The following is a 9,717-nucleotide window of genomic DNA, read 5'->3' as shown; positions in this document are numbered from 1 at the left end:
GATCTAGATCAAAATCAAAACTGGATTACGTGATCTAATCTGATTTCAGAATCCTTTATTTCTTCTTCTGAACAAACCATTTTCAAGATTTTGTCCAATCTGACATCTGAAATCCAATCAGATTACTTCTGAACAACTGTGCCCAGGTAATCCAACTGGGGGTAATTTCATGATGAAATACTTAGGAGTCGGTCATATAAATGGCCAAAAACTGTTACAGACATTTAAAAGTGTGGATTTGTCTTTTTCCTGGTGCAGTGTTCCATACAACCTAAGGAACCTGCTCTGTGAAATATTCACAGGTGCATATCAATACTGCATTGTTTCACATAAAAGCATGAATGAGAACAAATCGCCTTGGCAAATGTCTTGTACTTGTGAATTCTTAAGATTCATGAATAAATGTTAAAGTGGCTTCTCTACTCTTGATTAGTTGAATGTACGATAGTTATGACAGGTTAAAATAGCTTTTAAAGTTCAAACAGGCATGGCAGATAGAAATCACACCAAAGTGTTTGGGATCTTGAGTACAAGGACTGTCCCTTCATTATGAATTCCCCAGTTGCCTCTACACAAACCTTATGCAAGTTACAGCCACCTTCTGAACCTTCAGCCTCACCACACTTTGGCCCCAGATCAGTGGGCATTGGAACACAAAGCAGCTGTACTTTAGAAATCCAGGACTTCATTGCCGTCTGCAAACAGGAAGCAATCTATACATTTCTGCAACTTTTTTACTAGGGACAATTAAATGTCCTCAATAGACCAATAAGGTACCCCTTACAATGTCAGGCCTAGATCACTAAACTGACCTGGGTACAAGCAGGATACAAAGGAAATTGAGACTTTAAATAGATTTAGTATTTCCTTAGCTACCCAGAGAAAAAAGTAATGTCTGTATGAAATAAAAATAAATTGTATTTATAATATGAAGAAAATAAATGCTGAACAAATAAAGCTGATAATAATAGTTGTAATAATGAAGGTGAAGTAGTAGCTTCCTGTTGCCTCTCTGCAGTCATCCAGTGTGACGTATGGAGACAGATGTTCAGTGCCGTCATCAGCAGCATATCCTGTGCTGAGTATGCAAGAGAGTACAGACATTAATTCAACTCAGTCGATTCCTCCATTAATCAAAATTCAATGGAATGACCCAAGCTTCCTACACATCCTGATGATCAGAGATGGCCACAGTTTCTGCTTACGATCTAGACAACCTCCTTCTGTAATTATTTCTCCATGTAGTAGTTTGTATTATTGATTCACCCATGTCCATGTAGCTGGAGAGGGTGTTCATTTGCTCATAGGGGCTGAAGTCAGGCACCGGTCTCTCCGCCCACTGCTCCACACTGACAGAGCCCAGCCACCCTGCAACATAATTTACCAGACATAAGAAAAAGAGGCAATAAGTGTCACTTTATTACAGACTACTGTACTCTGGGTTAGAAAGTAAGCTAAATTAAAGAAAATAAACATCTATTCATCATGAGAATCTCCCTCAGAGAATGTCAGCCTCTCTGTCTTGTACACTGGTAATTATTAAGTTGGAATCACTCAGGCTAAAGTTATTCCAGTGGGTTTCTGCTTGGTCAAGCGAGTTCATGTCTTGGGCCTCTCTCTGTTCCTTGTTTTCAGTTTGCACCTCATCCTCCATTTGGTGATCATTTCCCAATTCACACAGACTGGGCTGGTGGAGTTGGTGCCTATCAAATATAAAAGACATTCAAATTACAGTTCAGTGCATGGCCATGATTGGTCCTCACTCAGCAGTAACTATAAAAGTATCACTGTAGATTCTGGTATAAAAGGACCACTTTCATGATGAAAGAAATTCAATTCACAGTCTCCTGGACACTCTCCTGATTTTTTCACAAACATCTGTTACATCTGATGAATACTCTTCTTTCATACGCCACAACACAGCATCCTCCAAATCACTTTGTCATTTCATCTGTATTTCAAACGTACTTGTACTTGAGGGACAGGAAGCTCCTCTTGTTTGACCAGGCTCATCTCCTGCTCCCTCTTCTCAGTGAGGACGTCCTCCTCAACATCACAGTCAGGACTCTCTGATGAATGTAAAACATGTTTAAGACATACAGGCACTCGGTTCGTGTCATTTACAAGTAGCGTCCTGCCCCTAGGATGGTGGAGGTCTGTGCCCATCCACTTAGATATTAATTACAACAAGTGTAATCATATAGATTCTGGTGTATAGTTAAAACTGGTCATTTAAAGCATACATCATTATCACAAATTTCAATCAAGTGAATGTCTCAGGCACATTTATGTATTCTAATCTTACTATGGTCCTCCAGATCACTTGCGCTTTCCCATGCAGACCTGGATGACTGGTGTCGCAAACATATGTATGATCACTAATAGGTTTTGGGTGAAAGCATGTGATGATTACAGTGCCGCCGCTCCCATAACGCGCACTACGCGCTGTGCGTAGGGCACCAACTCCTGTGGGGGCACCAAAAAATAGGCAACTGAAAAATCATCATAGTTATAATAATTATAATGCCGATATTATTTCATATAGAAATATTAGGCACCGTTTAGGCATGTATATCACAAAACAGGCTGAACAAGAGATATATTTAATTGCTCAAAAAAAGTTACGCTGGTGTCAAGTTTATGTGTCAGGTACTTTAGGTTTGTTTGTTGACTACCTAAATAGCCCTTAAAAATAAAACAATACCCCCACCCACCCCCCTTATACATCCAGAATACATGTTACGCTACTATGGAGAAATATGCAGATCACCATCAAATCTCACTGATTGACTTAAAATTGGAAAGAGATATCCTTCTGTTGTTTTATGGCTTCATATTATTTCTAAGTACATATTGTTGTTATCTATAACATATGGAATAGAAATCTATTTCTGTAATCAAGAATAGTAACAATGTGATAAAAAAAGTTTATATTTCTTATATATTTTATACAATTAAAACAGCCTGGGGTCAAATTGACCCCAAACAACACCTATGCGTAAAGCATGTGTACAGGACATTGAAAACATATCATCATGTTAATTTTGTGTTTACCCAGTTCTCCCCATTAGATTAGGAAAAGTCATTAAATATGAAGCAAAAAAAACTATGCCAATCATTTATTTAGAGACGTTAAACATTGAAAAGGGTCAAATTGACCCCAAACATAATAGGAGGGTTAAATCACGATTAAATTGGAAACTTGCACATTGACTACTGGTTGTTTTCATATTTCATATCAGCATTCTTTACACATAATGAACTGGTGTTAATATGTGTGAATATGAACTCATGAATATGAACTCGTTCATACGAAGTGTCACAGGCACCCATTTTAATTGTAGAAGTTAAATCGAGGAGACTATAACATTAGCTAGATAACTAGCTATCATTTCATGCAAACAGAAATCTTCCATTTAAATCGTTTGTTATTAAAAGTTTCCTTAGCTGCAAAGTTATGGATCTGACAAGAGGTAAATAGCGCCCCTTGACCCATCTAAAACAATGTTAAAACTGTGGCCAGGCAGTGAACTGCAACCAGTCTGAGTTACATAGGACGTTGAGGCCCTGTTCGAAATGGGTTAAAATGCTACGAATGATGTTCTGACTCTGATTCTGATCGGAGCGCGGGCCAAAAAAAATCGAGCGTGGGCCCCAAATTGGGCAGCCTTGGTCTAATGCTATTTCAAGAAAACAACATGAAATTTGAGAGAAACTTGTAATAATTGTCATGACTATTACTATGAACAATACACCCAAGCAAGTACAGTAGTGGTTTGCCAAAATTACACTGAAATGAATAGGTTTATGGTATGGCTAATGAAACCTTGCGATTTCCATTATTGTTGGTCAGCTGTTGGCGTGCGCGCACACCTGGAAGACATTTTTTTTCTCGGGGGGGGGCATCATAAAGGAGTTATGCTTAGGGCACCAAAATGGCTAGCAGCGGCACTGGATGATTATATCACTGCATGGCACTAGTAAAGTATACACTGTTGTCTATTCTTATTAATGCGCTCTGGTTCACTTACGCTTCCCCATGTTGTCCTGGACGACTGGTGTGTCTTGCCATCTCTGGATACAGGCCTTCTTGCCTGTCAAAGGTACACAGCCCACAGAAAAAGTGAATTGAAAATATAGTCAGTTATTGATTATGAGTTAATACTTTTTGATAATTCATAAATAACACTACTGTATTCTTCATTATATTCTTTGCATTCTTACTCAGTGGTTTGGTCTTTGCTTCTCCACGACAGCTGCTAGTCTCCACGGAGTCCTCAACCTGCACGTGTAGGACTTCAGCAGTCCTCAGCCATTTCCTCCTTTTCTTGGTGACATCCATATCTTTTCTCTGGGCTTGTTGTTGCACCTTCTGAGGCTTGCACCTCTCCTGAAAAGCCTGGGGGCTGGTGTCCATTTTCTCCTAGACTTTGCTCCTCACCGCCACACCATCTTCCTGCCTTGGCTTCCACCCTGAGGCCACAAGTCGAGCTCTTCTCCAGTCTCTCTTGGAGGTCTTTGCTCCAGACATGACCACGTCCACCTCAGGTTTCTCACTCTCTCCTTCAACCCTCTGTCCCTCTCCTGGTCCATCTTTTCCATGGCCTGCATCTTGCTGATGTGGTAGTTCCTCTGCCTTTGCCTCACTCCTCTTTTGCTGATCCTGTCCCTGATGCTGGCAAATGCAGCCCTCAGGGCATCCATGAAGCATCCACAAGACCTTACCAGTGTAGTCACCTCCGAGACTCTGTACCTAGCAGCCAGTAGTCTGTACTAAAGGAGATAAGAAGGAACAGAGTTTCCAGTGCCCCAGTGAAGAACCGTGTCACATCCAACATAATTTCAGATGTGGCGAGATATCAGATATATGACGCAGCTTTTCTGATTATAAAGGTGTGATATCACATTTCTACAATAAAAACATTGAAAGAAATTGATGCAAAGTGCAAACGGAATCTCATATTTAGCTGAGAATTAGTTAACAAGATATGTTGCTGCTACTTTGTTCAAACCTTATGTTTTCATAATTTGATTTCCTTTCTTGTTGAGTCAGTTACACATTGACACAGTTTGTCATTAGTCCTGTGCATGGAGCTGTGAAACAAAATGTCTCCTCTATAGAAAGACTGCCCTCTACTGGTAGCGCTGTCGCATGCGATCACATTTGTGCTCTGTATAGCATAGGAGCTGTTACAATATCACAAACCAGATCCAAATTCCCCATTTACTTAAAATCTATCAACTTATAAAAAGAAGTCACCACAAGACATTTTCATTCGCTCCCTTTAGTTGGCTCTTGTGGGTCTGATATCTTCTCTTGTGGGTGTGATAGGTTGATTGACCAGTAGGGAAATGTGTGCTAGGCATATGAGTGTGTGATACATGTTCCTCTGTAATGTTTTCCCAGCTTGAAGAATATGCAAGTTTTTGATGGTTAGAAAAATGAATCTAAATATGGCTGTACAATATTTTTAGATGTAGCCTAATGGTCGTTCTGAGGACAATGTTTTTTATATAATTATTTTATCAAATATAATCTCAATATAATTAATGACAAATATTTTCTATATCTATTTAATCATTATCTTATAATATATAATCTTATGCATTAAAAAATATGTATCATTTAAAGAGGAAATATCCAATAAGTCAATGATGTCATTTTATTAATTCAGCGTCTGGCCCTCTTCCTCTTAGGCTTCTCAGGCATGGGCTCCCCAATGATGTCCACTTCAATGAGGGGGGCGTAGGGCTCCAAGGTGGGACTGCAGTAGGACTCTGTTATCCAGATCCTGCCATCTGCATCCTCTGTCTCCAGGAAAGAAGGACAAGAGAACTTGTCCCACAGACGCTGTTTGATCACACGACCCATCTGAAGACTGTAGGGGCGAGGATGGCCAGATCGTGTTGTCATCATTGGATCTACTTCAGAATGGTAAATTCTTTTGTATTCTTCCACACTGTAGCCATGGATCTTTAGGGGCTCCTCTTGGAGCAGCGGCCCACTATTAGACCTGGGGTGTGGGGTTGGGATGGGTGCTGGTGTTGGCTGACGGAAGTCTGGAAGAACAGCAGCATTCTTGATGTATCTCTCCTCCAGAGTCTCTTCCATCTGCCTGAGGCTAGTCTGAAGAGCAGTTTCCCTCCTTTTCCTCTCAGCTGCCTATACACGAAAACATATTTTATTTATTTTACTCTCATCTTGTAATTTTGCAACACGTTAACACGATCTCCTAACATGATCAGGCATCAAGCATATTCATGGTACCTCAGCTTTGTAAGAAGAATATTTTAGATGAGGAAAGAACATGTCCTCGTTCTCCCTAGGAGCTGTTGACCACTCAAAGGGGATGTCTATGTCCAGCGGACTAAACTTCTTTCCATCATTCTGCTCGCCATTTCTCCTGGTAGTACCATGGTTGAATGTCGGGGATGAACCCAGAATCTGTTTGATGCAACAGGGAAGTGCTGGAGAGCAGAAGAGCGCAGCCTGTGGGACAATCAGGACCTTGAAGTCCTGAGTCAGCTTTTTGCTGGGCACCACACGGTGAGGCTTGGCCTGCTTCTTCCTCCGACCTTTGCTGTCACAGTCCCCAACATGACCACTGGAGGTACTTGGCTGGGCATTGACTCCAGAATGGGAGATGCTATGGAGCTCCTCTAGGCTCCTTCCTTGAATGAATGGAGTCTCCTGGGACAGTAGTCCGGCCTGGGGGACTGTGTTCTGCAGTTGGACATGTTGACCAAAGTCAAGTAAGATGGTAGCAATTTCAAGTGTCTCCTTTAAAGGCGCCTTAAACACCCCAAATTTATCCTGGGGAACCAATTCACCATCTCCTCTGTCTGCAACCTACAATGAAAAGTAACATGGTACATTAGCGGAAATACTCATACATAATACATTCATATTCATGACATTGAAGGACACCAACCTACCTGTTCAGTACAAGTCTGCTCCTCACTTGACACCAAATGGAAGGGCGGGGTTTGCTTGATCCTTCTATCAGTGCCCTCAAATCCCTCTTGTGTGGAGGGGAAAACAGGCTCTGAGAAGGACCTACAGAGGCCACCATCTCCACCCTGGAGAGCCCCTTGGAGTTCAGGTTTTTTTAGAGGGAGGACCAATGAGCAACCACCACTGCCATAGGTACCATCAGAGATGGGCAGAGGGAGAAGAGCCTGTGAAGTAGAGCTGTGCCCATTCACACCAGTGTTCCTGGTTCGAAAACACCTCTTTTTAGACAGGCTCACTCCTTCTACATAGTAATCTTCAAAGCGCTTGGATGGGACAATGTTCCTTCTAAGGCCATAGCGGCCATTGACAGAACGGTTCACACTGCCCTGTAAGAGAAATAAACCAAGTTAGAGAATACTTCAAAATTTCATAAAAGAAAAAAAAAGAATGGGTGACCATTATAATAATAATATTGGCTCACCTTTTCCATATTAGTTGAAGAACTTGACAGGTTAATATCCAAAAAATTATTTTTGCAAGGAGAAACTGGCTTTCGCATGTGTTAAATTTTATCCAAAGTTGAAATTCTAATCTTTGTTTGGGGTTGGTTGCCAATGGCAAATGGCAAAGTAGAATTTAGAATGTTCATGATGTAATTTAGAACTCAAGTTATGGCCTATTGGAGTGCCATGTCCAAGTCAATTTTTCAAATAATAACTTTTATGTTTGTATAGCACCTTTCTGATTATAGCCCAAGGTGCTTTACTGAATTATTACAGAAAATAGCAATAAATACAACAAAGCAAAAAAATAAATAAACAAACAGAAAAAATAAAACAGATACGTGTATAATAAAATATAAATAAAAATATAATGGGTACACAAGAATACTACAAAAGTTGTATCATATCATTTAGAATAAGTTAACAAAATGTACTCCTTAAAGTAACACATCTGACCAATAATACCAATCAGGCAATAGGAAAGACAAGTTCATAAAATGAATTTGAAAGGTGGCCTAAGAGGGAAGCAGTTTGCTGTATGGAGTATTCTGGCTCATATAGACCTTACCTTTTCACGGTTTTACATCCAGTACTACAAGTTTCTTGCTCATTTATATAATGGTCAAAACAACATCCAGTTATTGTTTCAGTCAACTGTGGCTTTTCAAAATGTTACTCATCGTAATTTTATTGAGTACAGTATGAGGCGACAGGCTTTAAGACTTTTTAATAAAAGTTTATTCAGAAGTAAAAAGACAAGGTTTTGTACAATTTAGGTCCAGTTAATGTTAACTTAATGTGCTAGCGTCCCCTCGAAGCAATTAGCCAGTATTATCAGGTCAAAAATGGTACATTTCAAGGCGATGTATCCAAATATCCACACATGTATCACAGGTAGGGTTGGGTACCGAGAACCGGTACCAATATGGAACCGGTTCCAATACAACCGGTACCTACCCGGACCGAAATGCAACGCAGATTTCGGTGCTTCATTTCGGTGCCTGAGCCAATTGAACACGGTCGCTAGGCAGATTCCGTGGGGCACATGTAAAACTGCCCCAGCTCCCAATGTAAACTTTGTCTTGTGTCGCTCACGCTCATTGGTGTTTTCATAGCAACAGTCTTATGACAGTGAAGAGCAGGCAAGCACAAACAGAACTAGCCATCAACCTTTTAACAAAGAAAATACCGAAAGGTAAACGGTCAAAAGTGTGGCTGAATTTCGCACAAAAAGATTCAAACATCGCGACGTGCAGCAAATGCAACAAAATAATTGCGTGGAAAGAGGGGAGAGAAGGCAAGAGTCAACGGCAGATCAGCAACTGAAGACTGAAAAATAAACGGAGATGACAGATAAACTACCAACGGTAGTCTCTTAAAGGGGCAGTACACATTTTCTCGTACTCAGTGTGTTCAAGTAACAAGATTAACTATGAACAAGATGGAAAAGATAGATATAAACAAATCATAAAATGGTGAAATTTCATGAAATAAATGCAAACAAAATAATAAATTTTTGACTCCAAAGGCAAATATGCTCATATTTTTGCAAAAGAAGTTTGAAGCTGTTTTTTGTATTTATTTATATTTATTTAAGTATACTATAAACTGTTGTTTACAGTTAATATAATGTTCATAGTTTGAAGTTAAAAAGTTTTGAAGCTGTAGTTGGAAGCCAAGTGTTTTGTATGGTTTTTATATTTATAATATACTTTAAACAGTTAATATATTGTTCAATTTGAAGAAAAAAATTGCCTTGGCAATAAAAAAAGCCTTTCTTTAATGTTGTCAATCGTCGCTTTGCACTTTAAAAAAAAAAAAAAAGTATCGGTTCCGGCACCGTTTAGGCACCGGTATCGTTTTAAAAGTATCGGTTATGTACCGGTATCGGATAAAAACCAAACGATACCCATCCCTAATCACAGGTATGCACACGGGGAGCACGTCTGTCCTCACAGTCACCATCATGAAGAGTCAGCCCTTTATTCAAGGCTCTCTGTAAGGCGAGGTGAAGTGATCCACTGAGTAGGCAGAAAAACACACCAACAGGATCCATCATGAAGGATGGGCCGTAACAGACACTGAGATGGAAGCTTGGACACACTGTCACCCCCTGCTGGAGAACATACTGCTCTAAAGTATTCATCCCATGGAACATGCATCACTAGTACACACAACAGCAGAAGACCTATAGAGAGAGTGGGGATGGGGAGGGGTGGCTTGGCTTGGCCCTAGTTGACAAATGCTGTGATTAAAAAC

The sequence above is a fragment of the Clupea harengus genome, chromosome 21 (genome assembly GCF_900700415.2).
Source record: "Clupea harengus chromosome 21, Ch_v2.0.2, whole genome shotgun sequence".
NCBI classification, from domain to species: domain Eukaryota; kingdom Metazoa; phylum Chordata; class Actinopteri; order Clupeiformes; family Clupeidae; genus Clupea; species Clupea harengus.
The sequence above is the reverse complement of the archived record's forward strand: the minus strand, read 5'-3'. Positions refer to the sequence as shown.